Here is a 13,770-nt window from a genome sequence, read left to right on the forward strand (position 1 = left end):
TGCTTCTCCACCTGTGGGTTGCAACCCCTTTGGGGGTTGAACAACCTTTTCACCAGGGTTACCTAAGACCATTGAAAACACGAATATTTGCATTATGATTCATAACTAACAAAATTACAGTTATGAAATAGCAATGATAATAATTTTATGGTTGGTGGTCACCACAACATGAGGAACTGTACTAAAGGGTTGCAGCATTAGGAAGGTTGAGAGCCACTGCTCTAGAGGTTTATATTTTGTTTGTAGATTCATTGGGGTTTGTGTACACAGACAATCATATCTGTAAATTCAGTCTCATTTCTCCTTTCCTAATCTGTATGACTTTTATTTCCTTTTTCTCCCTTATTGCACTGTCTGGGACATACAACACCATGTTTAAAGAGGCAGAGAATGGACAAGAACACAGACATCTTTCTTGTTCAAGTTATAACCAGGATAAAAACCCCTGGTGCTTGTCGGTACAGAATCCAATGAGCAGACAAGACCTGTGCTTCACTCAGGGGATTGGCAGTCTGGTAGAGAAGAGTGACTTCTTCCAGCCATCTCCCAATAGCACGTTTTATAAGAAAGCCGAACAAAGTTTGGCTTTGCCCCTCTGGTCAGGCAACCACCTTGTCTTTGAGATCCGTCATACTGATGTGTTTCTCCTTATTTCCTCTTGTCCCTCCTTATTATCCCCCCCAACACACACACACCATGCAGGCTACCTCAGGCTGGCTTCTGAGTCTCGGTTCCTCCCAATCACGATCCAGGTTACCTTTAGGTTAAAGATTAACTCCAAACAATCAGTTAGCAATGTGTACTTGCTGGGAGACTTACAATGCACATATCCAGATTCCTTTGTACTGTAGGAAGGACAAATGTGCTCCTGGTTCAGGGCATCAAGTGCCCTGTTCCTTTCAACCATATGAAATACAAGTGGGCTCTTATAATATAAAACATAAAGTGTTCCTATCTGTCCCCTGGAGGCTGGTTTTCTCTGTCCTGTCAGCTGTTCCCAAATAGCCACATAGAGACTTAATATTAATGATAAATGCTCAGCCAATAGCTTAGGCTTGTTTCCAGCCAGCTCTTACAAGTTAAATTAACCCATATCTATTAATCTGTTTTGCTCCAAGGCTCGTTTACCCCATCTCTTAACTTTCCATGTTGCTTCTTCCGTGCCTGGCTCAAAACTCCTCAGACTCCCACCCTTCTTCCCAGCATTCTCTTTGTCTGGCTCTTCCAACTAACCTTATTCTGCCTAGCCATCGGCAAATCAGTTTTTTATTAACAATGAGAGTAATGCATCTTCACAGTGTATAGGAGGGTTATTCCACAGCAGTCCCCTGTCTCTGTCAAGTCTCAGCAAGATGTGTGTTTTGATAAAGACAGGAGTATCTTGGAATTTATAGAGATCAACAAAAGAACTAGATCACCTGCAGCAAATATAAAAACATAAACTGAGAGTATTCACACTACTTGATTTTAAGATTCAACACCAAGGGAAAGAATCCATGGCAAGATAGATACACAGACTGATGAAACAGAGTAGATAACACACAGTGAGCCCACAGAAATGCACCCAAATAATTTTTGACAAAAGTCTACAAGCAAGTTAGTAGAAAGAGAAAGTCTTCTTAAAATGCAGTGGTAGGATTATTAAATATTCATAGGGAAAATATGAACCTTGATCTAAACCTTACATGTGGTTCAAAAATTAACCCTAAACTGTTAAGTTTTAGAAGACATTATAGATAAAAATTCTCAGAATCTAGGACTTGGTGGGAAACTATTTGATTGACTCAACACTATAATTCATAAAAGAAAAAAATTAAAATAAAAACAAGTTAGAATTAACCAAAATTTAAAATATTTGTGCTGAAAATATCTACTATAAGAGTTTAAAAAATAAGATACCTAGTGTGAAAATACATTTGTAAGCTAATGAAGTACTCCTATCTAGAATTTGAAATAAAAAATATTTAAGCCACTCCTTGAAAATATGCAAAAGATATGATAAGATATTTTTAAAAGAAGAATACACAGATAGTAAATAAACCCATGGGACAATATTCAACATTCTTAGCAAATTTTACAAATTATGAGATATCACAAAATACCTATAAGAGCAAAAACTGAAGAAAATAAATGAATGTAGAATGCTATGACCACATAAAATGCTACAGCTGTCATGGAAAACATCTGGCCTCTAAAATAAAGACCTAAATATACGCTTACTAGGTAACATAGAAATTTTCTTCACAGTCATTAAACACACAAATAAAAACATCATGTTCACACAAAAACTGTGAACCCTATAGTTGTTCTATATGTAACAGATTACAATCTAGGAATAGTCCACAAAATGTCCAGAGCTGAATGAGTAATCTAAGTTGCACACCCATACCAAGAATGCTATTTGGTAATGAATAGCAACCCACAATTGGACTAATCAGAGGACGGTGTGCCAAGTGTGGGACCAATTCCCAAAAGTCACACAGTGTATTTATGTAAAGTTCTTGAAGTGATAACTGAATTTTCTGCACTGACCTGAAGCTCGGTTTCCGCATCTGTCTGCATCAGAGGTCATCTCTGGATGAAACATCATCTTCCAAAAGACTAACTGTTGTCTGGCAATTTCTTCTGAGATTAAACCATTCCACCTTAGAGAGAAGGAAACTCATTAAGATGCAGGATGTTAGAAAACTGAGACGAGGGGGTCTTTAATGGAATATGAAATAGGAGAAGCTCATTAAGCCTGGGAAGTAAAAACTCAAAGGCTTCAGGAAGTCCCACAAACTGACCAGATACCTTAGGACCTTTCTTCTTTGAACATATATAAGCAGTAAGGACTACTGAGAGACACCCAGAGAGACCAGCTGAGCCTCTGGAAGAAACAGTGACCAGCCAAGTCACCAAGAAGCAGAGATCATTGGAGCTACTTGGAAGAGATTTGGGCCACCCAAGCTACCCCAGAGAGACTATCTCCAGCTTGTTGCATGCCCAGCTAAAGGTTTCCAGCTTTCATGAGTTATTGCTCATGTTGGAGAATGAGCTTTGAGGATCCAGCTGTCTCTGAGTCATTTCTGCTCCTGTAAGTGACCCTAGTGAAACTCATTGGTCCACTAAGTCGGACCTGGGGGGGTACCCTACTTAGTCTTTTATCAGTTCCCCATCTGAAGTGAATAGACATGTGATCATGTCTTCCCTGGGAATAGTGTCACCAGTACTGTTGGTTTCCAGGATTTAAGAATGGTAGAGGAAGGAGGTGAGTTTGAACAAAGGGTAGTCCCAGAAAACTTGTGTGTGTGTTGGGAGGGGGCGGGGATAATTCTCCATCTTGGTTGTAGTAGCATTGATCAGATCCACGCATATGATAAAATTACGTAGAAACACACACACACACACACACACACACACACACACACACACACACACACACACACACACACACACTCCCCTCTTTTTAAGTGAATTCTAAGGGCAGAAATCCAACTCACTAATTACAAACCTCTAAGTCCTGTTTACTCCTTTTTGCCTAACTCTTATACTCGAGAATCAAGGTGGCTCCTGTCACACTCACTATTTCACAACATTTGATTTCTAGACTTGCGTGTTGTTTGTGTCCCTCTGCTAGAGAAGAAATTGAAGTTCACAGCAATGTCACCTTTGAAGCCACAACACATAGCGACGCTTACATAAAGGCTGGTAAGTAATTTTAATAAGCAAAAGACTGCATGAGTGAGTAATTTCAGGTGATGGGTAGAGGAGTCTGGTGTTCTGATGGGAAATATTTTGGCGAATGAAAACTATTTACATTTTAGTAACAGGAACACCTTTACTGAAAGCGTTCTTAATCCTACAATCCTGTTTATTTCTTCAAGCAGAACAGTTCCAAGACTGGCCAGCAGGGGGCAAACAATTCCTAAATTCAGGAGGATGCTCACACATTCAGCTCCGATGCTCTAACACGGGACGGTTTGGACTGATTTTGTAAATTTCTGTTTGTTTGTTTCACATTAGTAACAGTCTTGCATGTTTTCCATCAGCATCCAGGACTTACCATCTATCATGTCAGCCCACCCTTCAACTCCCATCATGTTTTTTATAAGTGGTAGTTTGAAAAACAAAACATAAAAAACTCTGCTTTTGAACTAATTTGAAGCAAAGTACATTTCAAAAGCATTAAGCATATTTTCATTGTTTGGCAAGAGATATCAAAGACTTTCATCCTATAGAGCATTGAATGACTGTTCATCCCCTTTCCCCTAACTCCAGATAACCACCACGCCACCGTTTGTGTCTACAAATATGACTTATTTAGATAGCTCTCACTGGAGTGGGACAATACAGCATTTTCTTATTCTGTTTGGCCTTGAATCCTCCAGGTCCATCCAAGTTGCAGCCTGTAGCGGAAAACCATCCCATTGGCAGCATCCACCTCACTCTGTTCATGCATCAGTGAACACCGAAGTTGTTTCCTCCTTTGCCTGTGGCGAATCCTGCTGCTGTCTACACAGGAATGTGGAATCAGCACACATATGGAAATGGCTTGTGTCTTGATTTTTAACCCAGCATTGTCCCTGAGGAATAAGCACCTACACTTAAGGAAGCAGAACCAGATCTATTGGTTGTTGTATCTATGTCAAGCGCTTCTCCAAAGACCTCCACTAGCCTAGGAATTACTCAGGATCTGCCTGGAAGAAGATCTGGGCAACAGAACCCGGATGAGATGGGCAGGATCATACCAGCCAATGGTGCTGGCTGAGTTTTAAAGGCATGGATGTTCTAAAACTCTGTCCCCACACCGTTTTCCAGGGGGGATGGTAATTAGTTTCACTCACACAGTTCAAGGGATAGAGGCCAGAATAAATTCAAAGGGGCAGATTGTCGTACAAGAAAAAGCTCAGCACTTACCCACCCTCCCCCCTCCACTGGAGAAACAGCATCAAAATTTCTGAGATACAGGAAAGATTCCAAATGAGAGCACAGCCAGATCCCTGACTTTTCTTACCAATCTTCCTATATAAGAAGAAAAGTATGCAGAAAGAATGAGGGGCAGTGGGTGTGCTACGTGGGAGGGTTGGAGGGAGGAACAAGGAGGGAGAAAGTGATGTAATTACATTTTAATTCCAAAAAATAAAAATAAACTTAAAAAGAAAAGAAAACAGGCTGTGTATTGGCACTTTTCTCCTCCATCTTCTGAAAGGTTTGGGATGTAAATGGGATGTCTCATCTCATTAAGATAACAACGAACAAGAGCAATGTGTTGGCTTCACATTACAACTTCCATTTTCCAGAATCCTGAGGACAGTCTGTGCTCACTCAGTTGGCTCTTCTCTACTCTTTCCTCCGGGTACTCACTCAGCAAGGGGCATGGAGCGGCTCCACTAAAGCCAGATAGTCTGAGGTGGTCTTGCCCTTGTGTGAGGTCTTAATGACAGCTGTCCACGTGGCCTCTCTCTTCACACTGTCTTTCTTTGCCTAGCAACCTGGATTGACTTGCATGATTGTAGGGGAGGTCAAGGAGGTCTCACAATGTTCCTTACCCAACATTCGTTATGCAGCATGATTAACTCGTACAAACATGCTTGCAGCGCTGTGCCTATACTTCCAGGGCAATAACTTCTCAACCTGTGGGTCATAACCCCTTTGGAGGTCAAAGGACCTTTTCATGGGGAATCGAATATCATTGCGGGATTGCTGGCTGTCAGCCTAGCTCCAAGTCCAGTGAGAGACTCTTTCTCAAAGGAGTAAGTGGAACACCTGACTCCTGTGGCCTCCATGTACGAACCCTAACACACCATGTGCACAAACATCACACACACACACACACACACACACACACACACACACACACACACACTAAAATAAAATAAAATAAAGTAAAATTGAAAATAAATTTACTTAAAAGGCATATCATGTATTTACATTGCAATTCATAAGAGTAGCAAAATAACAGATATGAAGCAGCAGTGAAATAATTATATGGTTAGGGGTCACCACAACATGAGGAACTGTGTTAAACAGTTGCAGCAGTAGGAGGTAGGAAGGTTGAGAACCACTGCAGGAGTGAGAAGAGAAACTGTAGTTGTTTTTTGTTGTTGTTGTTTGTTTGTTCGTTTGTTTTTCCTTTTTGGGCCAGCCACCTAGCTCCCAAATAATTACATGAAGACTTATTCTTACTTATGAATACCCAGCCATAGCTTGGCTTGTTTCTAGCCAGCTTTTCTAACTTAAATTATCTCATTTTTCTTTAACTATGTCTTGCCTCTGGGCTTTTTACCTTTCTTTATTCTGTATATCTTTCTTTCCTTCTTACTCTGTGTCTGGCTGTGTGGCTGTGTGGCTGGCCCCTGGTGTCCTCCTTCCCTCTTCCCTAAATTTCTCCTTCTATTTATTCTCTCTGCCTGCCAACCCCACCTATGCCTCTCTCCTGTCTAGCTATTGACCATTCAGCTCTTTATGAGACCAAGCAGGTATTTTAGACGGGCAAAGTAACACAGCTTTACAGAGTTAAAGAAACGCAACATAGAAGAATGCAATGCATCTTTGCATCATCAAATAAATATTCCGCAGCATAAACAAATGTAACACATCTTAAACTAATATTTCACAGCAAGAAACTAAAGAGGAATGAGAGGGAAGAAGAGGAACAGAAGAGCCCAGAGGCAAAGACGAGAAGGGTAAAGTATTTTTTTTTTTATCCCGTTCACCAAATGAACATGTTACCACTGCTACTTAGGAAACTGTCCCTTTCAATTTATATATTGTAAAACTTTCCACTTTGATAAATGGAGACAAGTGGTAGATTGTAACAACATGCCCTGTTGTATGAACACGCTGTAATTTCTCTAATGAACCAGTATTTAGATTCCACATCACTGTGTTTTCCTAAAATTGTACAATGCTTTCCTCAAAACAAAGAACTGAAATCCATGTTATACTTTATGAACTTCTCTTTGATTATCAGGTTACCCTCAGATACACTACAGCAGTCTGTGTGACAATCCCCAAGATACGACTGTCCAGGGCCCCACCTTTGCTGAGGTGGCTGCGACTTTGCATCTGTGCTCATGTGCTAAGCACAGAAATACAATATTCCATGTGTGACATCATAAATAAGTGGAAATATTTTTCTGTTTGTTAAACTCTGCATCTGTTTTCTATAACTGTCATCATCCACATCATTGCTCACTTTTCAGTCAAGAGTTAACCTTTCTTGATTCATAGTGCTCTCCTTCTAGTAGTGATTTCCTGCTCTTGATGCACCATTGACACATTGACTGGAAGGTCTGTTCTGAGGGATCCAAGGATATGGCTTGGTGGATAAATGCACCTGCTGAGACAACATGAGGGCCTGAGTTCAAATCCCTCATACCTATGTAAAAAGCCAGGCACAGCCAGGTACATTCTTTTAACCCCAACTGGGGAACAGAGACAGGAAGTTTATGCGGGATTGCTGGCTGTCAGCCTAGCTCCAAGTCCAGTGAGAGACTCTTTCTCAAAGGAGTAAGTGGAACACCTGACTCCTGTGGCCTCCATGTACGAACCCTAACACACCATGTGCACAAACATCACACACACACACACACACACACACACACACACACACACACACACACACACTAAAATAAAATAAAATAAAGTAAAATTGAAAATAAATTTACTTAAAAGGCACTATTCTGGTTTGGATGGCGACCTTGATGAGTGAACTTGAACGAGATGAATGGGATTTAAAACAGACATCATGGCACCATGTTCAAATGTACGAACCGGCCATAACCCAGGTTGAAGTCCCTCCCCAGGGTTATGATTAGAGTGTTCCTATTACAGACTTACTGAGAAAGCATGGAAGTCATTTAGCACAAAAGTTTGAAGCAAAAGAAGCAGTTGGCATCAAGTGTGTTAGGAATCATCATGTGATTCATCATCAGAGATGCTTTTGGTACATCAGGATTAAAAATTCAGTGGGCATATGAACATTTACACTCCATTGTTGCTGACAGGACCGGATGGGTAGGATGACTGTGGGGACACCTGGCACTGTTTAGTTCTCTGAATCTGAGCCTAGGGTCATCCTATTACCCTGGATTTCAGGACAGGAAGTAGTGGAGAAGTCCATCTCCTCCCTGGAAAGATGCTAGGAAGCTGATGGGAATTGGCTTGTTCCAGCTGCTGGCTGGTTGCTGCTAACTCTTACCTCTTTCCAGAAGGTCTAATGTGGTTGGTGGGTGTGATAACCCCCAGGCACCTGCACATACACATCCACCTTTGACAAGCGAGTTCTTCCGCCGGCCCTGTGCAGTTGGAGAACACTGTCAGCTCCTGAGTGTGCTTCATGCTTGATACAGCAAGGCCCAGCAAATGCTTCCTTTACTCTTCTGTTCTCAGGGCAGCAGACTTTCCACAGGGTGGACTCACCGGAACAACTGTAAAAAAGGCCCTGAGAGGTAATTTAACTTTTATTAATTAAAAAAAAAATCTGTCTTGTGCACTAGTACAATATCTATAAATAAACTCCTTTAAAAAAACTAATTCATAGGGGTTGGGATTTAGCTCAGTGGTAGAGTGCTTGCCTAGCAAGCACAAGGCCCTGGGTTCGGTCCTCAGCTCCGGAAAAAAAAAAAAAAAAAAAAAAAAACAAAACTAATTCATTAAAGCTGGCATGGTGGAGCCCTCTTGTAAACTTAGCGCTTGGGAGGTAGAAGGAGGATCATGAGTTCTAGGTCATCTTCAGCTACATAGGGAGTGAGGGCAGCCTGGTCTACATGAGGCCTTGTCTCAAAAACAAACAAACAAACAAAAAACCAGAATTAAATAAATATAAAAATTAAAGCAACCCATTGAATATACCATGTATATTCTATATAACAATCTTCTAGCTCTCCTGCAATGTCTTTGCTCTCAAGTGGATGTTTTGGTAGGACTGACCCACTGTCTCTTGTTCACCTGAGTATCTTTTCATACAGATGTGTGTCTGTACTAGAAATGGATGTAAAGTTTATTTCTTATAACCACATCACCTTCGTGGTCTGAATATGTTGTGTTCCCCATAGGTTTGTGTTTGAACATGTGGTCCTACCTGGTGGTGCTGTTTGGAAAGGTTGTGGAACCTTCGGGGGGGTGGCACTTTAGCAAGAGGAAACATGGGGCAGGTTTTGTAGGCTGCCTCACTTCCTGTTTTTTCTCGGCTTCCTTACCTCAGGTGACAGGCAGGCCTAATGCCCTTGCTGCTGACCTTTCTTTGCCATAATGGACTGTGTTTCCTTGTAACTGTAATATATAATGAACCTATTCTTTCCTAAGTTGCTGTGATGAGGTATTTTATTGCCCCAATGTGTAAAGCAACTGAGAAATCTTGAAACTACTCTATGTCCTCTGATGGTTGTAGACACTGCCATTAGCAAGTATGTATTTGGTTTTGTGTCTAGGGTCTGGGTACAACTTCTTCATATATAGTGCCATGTATCCACACTATGCAGAGGCTATGGGACATCACCAAATTGCATTATACATCTGCAGCCATGTTAGCGCCACATAACAAGTACCAGTAGCTGTGGCACAATCTTTGCACACTGTAAATATGTATTGCTCTCATGGTTAATAAAAAACTGGCCGATGGCTTGGCAGGATTTTGGGGACAGAAAATGTTAGAAAGAAGAGCCAAGTCAGAAGAGTGGGAAAGCAGATGGAATGGAAACAGGACATGCAGGAGAGGATAAATCCATAAGCCTCGGGGCAGCACATAGATGAATAGAAACTGGTTAATTTAAGTTGTAAGAGCTAGTTAGTAATAGGCCTGAGCTATTGGCCAAGCATTTATAATTAATAATTAAGTCTCTGGATGGTTATTTGGAGTGGCTGCCAAGACACAGAGAAATTCCACCTACATGCGGTGCCCAAATATCTTGTACCTACATGCACATAAAACCTGAGAAAGCTTTAAAAAGGTTCTAAACACATGGCTTCCTAGCCTCCTGTCTGTCATGCTGGCTGCAGTACCTAGATGCATCCCCCAGCAGCTGCCTGCAAGAGGAGCTAGCCACCAGACACCATGCACTAAACTAAGCAACACCAACTGACATAGTAGTTTAAGATTTGTCTCATGGGATCAAAAAACAACACAGATGCTCAGTAAAGACAGATACAGTCAGAAACAAAAACCTCTAAATGGGTTACAGTGTATTTAAAAATATACATAGGCTTGGGAGAGAAAAGATAAAGGGTAGAGACAGTCATAGACTAAAAGAAATAGTTTTAAAATAATAAAATAAAGTCCTTTAAAAAGGAATAAAGTAATAAAAAATATAATAAGCCACGTAAAGATGGGAAATACACAGAGAATCTGGATCCTATATGTTACTGTGTTGTCTTTGGATTTTCTGATTGCTAATGAAGGAATAATAGCTGCTAAGACACATTAGATTATGAAACTGCTAGATTAAACCAATATATTTTTAAACCTATATATTTTTTAAAATGTCTTGACATCAGATGGAAGTCAAATGATATATTACTTTGGAGAAGAGGTTATGCTCTTATTTCCACAGAAAATGAGAAGCTGTGGATTTGTTCCAGGTTGAGATACATCAGGTTTGATTGGGGAAGACCCCCTGAAATCCTGGCTACAGACATAAAAAAATAAACCTAAAAAAAAAAACCCTACAGAACACATAATGTATATCTTACCTGCTCAAACATAAAACAAAAAAAAAAAATCTTTAACTGGCTTGTATATACCACATAGTCTATATTTGTAATGTATGTTGCCTTTAAAAGCGTATGTATTTTCAGAACAAGGGGACTAAACACTAATAAAAATGGATGGCCCAGGTGATCCAGCATCCAGAACAGCTTCAAGGCTACTGGCTGAGATGATCCAGCCACACAGAATACTCCAGCCAAGACTTAACAATGATCCTGATTTTCTCAAGGTTCCCTCAAAAATGTCAGCACCCCAAGACAACAGGAAGCAGTCTAGAAAAATAATACCCACATCCCCAAAAGATTGGTTGTGAAAGTTTGTTATCATTTAAGAGGTGTTAGTTACAAGTTGTTATTGGTCATAGTCAGAAAAAAAGTTAAATAAAAGAGTTAAATTTAAAGGTCTTTCTAAAGGAAAAAAGGGAGATATGATATAGAAATGAGATAAAAAGGTAGATCATTAAATCTACTTTGATCCAAAAACAACTATTAATCTCAAAATATTTTACATTGGTATGGATTTTGGCTTATTGATACAAATTTAAAGTTATTTTTGTTATACTGTATATACGTTTCCACTCTTGTTTGAGATATTTTTGTATATTGATACAAACTTAAGGTCATTTTTGTTAGACCATACAGTACATATGCTTCTACTCTTGTTTAAGGTATGGTATCATGCATTTAACAATGTAATGTAAATTTCTAGTCCTTGAAAGTTATTATTACAAACTATTTAGAATAAAAAAAAATGAAGGTTGGTAGTTAGTCACCTATTACAATCAAACTTGTAGTCATGTTAGGTATGTTTTTAAAGTCAAACAGAGATATATTTTAAATAGATGGGTGGTCTTCAAGCACTTCAGAGATCTACAGAATATGGCATTTAAGATGTTTTAATAATTTAAGGCTTTTTATGACAATGAGACATGTCTGCTCCTGGCAACACCAATCTGCTTCAGAGAAGATGATGGGCATCAAAGAAACTCTATATGGTGTTTACTTTCTTTGTTGCAAAAGTTAACCAGGGGCAAGAGACTGCCCTTGCCTCAATTGCTGACAGTATGCCTGTCTGAATTGGACAAGCAGGACAGAAAAGAAAGTGACTACCAAACTTACCAAGACAAGGCAGGAGAGTCCTTCAAAATACCTGCTTCACAGAAAAGTCTGTCAGATATTCTAGGCCTGCAGGCTGAAGATGGATGCCCCCATGTTAGAGGAACCTTGGGTAACTGTCCAGGCAGCCAGCTGTTTCTGTCATTTCTTAGTTTTGAAAGTTGTTTGCTCTGCAATTCATGTTTACTCAGATAATATTGTATCTTTTTCAGGTCTTTGATGGGGTTGAAGACAAGATAGTTACAGTTACAGTTCTCCCTAATCATAGCAGAAAGTAAATTAGGTATGAAACTCTGAACTCCTCAGGAGAGGACAGCTAAAGGAGTATTTTCTCTGCCAAACACAAATGGACTGGATATTGTAACCGTAATTCCTACTTGATAACTGTTTTTGTTGTACATAATTTTACTATGTTAAAGTTGAAATATTCCTTTTTAATTAGACAAAAAATAAGAGAGGAAATGCTGTGGAACAATCTTTATACACTCTAAATATATATTGCTCTCATTGTTAATAAAAAGTCAGTTGGCCTATGGCTAGGCAGGATTTTCAGAAGGGTAGAGTCACAGGAGTCATCAGCCAGATGGAAAGGAAGTAGAACATGCAGGAGAGGGAAAAGCCATAAGCCTCGGGGCAGCACATAGATGAATACAAATGGGTAAATTTAAGTTGTAAGAGCTAGTTAGTAATAACCAGAACTATTGGCCAAGCATTTATAATTAATAATTATATATTGATTGATATCAATTATTATTAATTAAGTTATGTGGGGAACGGCTCGTAGGACAGAATTGATCTGCGGTTTGGACAGAAAAGTCAGCCCACACCTTGGAGGATATATGGTCTGCTATTTCACATTTTGAGAGTCTGACAGACCTTATACTAAGTCAGTAGTTCTCATCCTTCCTAACACTGTGACCCTTTAATACAGTTCCTCATGTTGTGATGCCCAACCATAAAATTATTTTGTTGCTACTTCGTAATTATAATTTTGTTACTGTTGTGAATCACAATGTAAATATCTGATATGTGACCAGGGTCATATACTCACAGATTGAGAACCACTGTTAAAGTTTAATGTTCACAAGTGAGCACTGAGAGACAGGAATTCCATCTGTCCTTTCCTCTACCCCAACTTACCCTGAATGCCTCACACCCTGATATAGGATAAGTACACCTTCAGAATTCACTGCTAGTCCTGCCCTGGTTAAATATTATCAGATTTCTGTATTTGAGTGGGCTGTTGGTAACACAGTGACTATGTCTTAGAAATAAGTGCAGGAAGCTCTATGGATTGACAGCCTTGTTTCTGTTTGTAACTTAATACCCATGAGTAGCTCTTCAAAACAATAAAATTGTCCAGGTACAGAGCACTCTATGATAAGAATTCAAGATTATAGGGGTCATCCAAAATGTTTAAAAACTGCAAATTTGAGCAATGAAATGCATCCATTAGACTAAGAAATTTTGTCTCATTTAAAATACTTTGAAGTTTTCTATCACAAACTTCCAATTTCAAAGTCCACAAGCAGCACACTGTTACTTGTATAGCTGTAAACAGTTTTATTTTTTATTTTATCTCTTTTTTTTTTAGTGGGGGAGGTTCAAGACAGAGTTTCTCTTTTTGTAGCCCTTTTTGTCCCAGAATTAGCTTCATAGACCAGGCTGGCCTAGAACTCAGAGATTCACCTGCCTCTGCCTCCCAAGTGCTGGGATTAAAGGCAATCACCACCACTGTCCAGCCTGGATTTTTGTTAGTTTGTTTTGATTTGATTTCAGATAGCATTGCTTTGTATAGTTCAAGCTGGCCTTGAACTCATGATCATCCTGCCTCAGCCTCTCAGTGCTGAGATTACAAGAGTGTGCCTCCATGTTCAGTGCCATAAACATTTTTTATAGTAAAAAATATCTGGATATTCTAAGATAAAATTGACATTAACGGTTTTTCCTTCTTGTGTAGTACTG

The sequence above is a fragment of the Peromyscus californicus genome, unplaced genomic scaffold (assembly GCF_007827085.1).
Source record: "Peromyscus californicus insignis strain IS unplaced genomic scaffold, ASM782708v3 Scaffold_22__1_contigs__length_63687245, whole genome shotgun sequence".
In the NCBI taxonomy this organism is placed as follows: domain Eukaryota; kingdom Metazoa; phylum Chordata; class Mammalia; order Rodentia; family Cricetidae; genus Peromyscus; species Peromyscus californicus.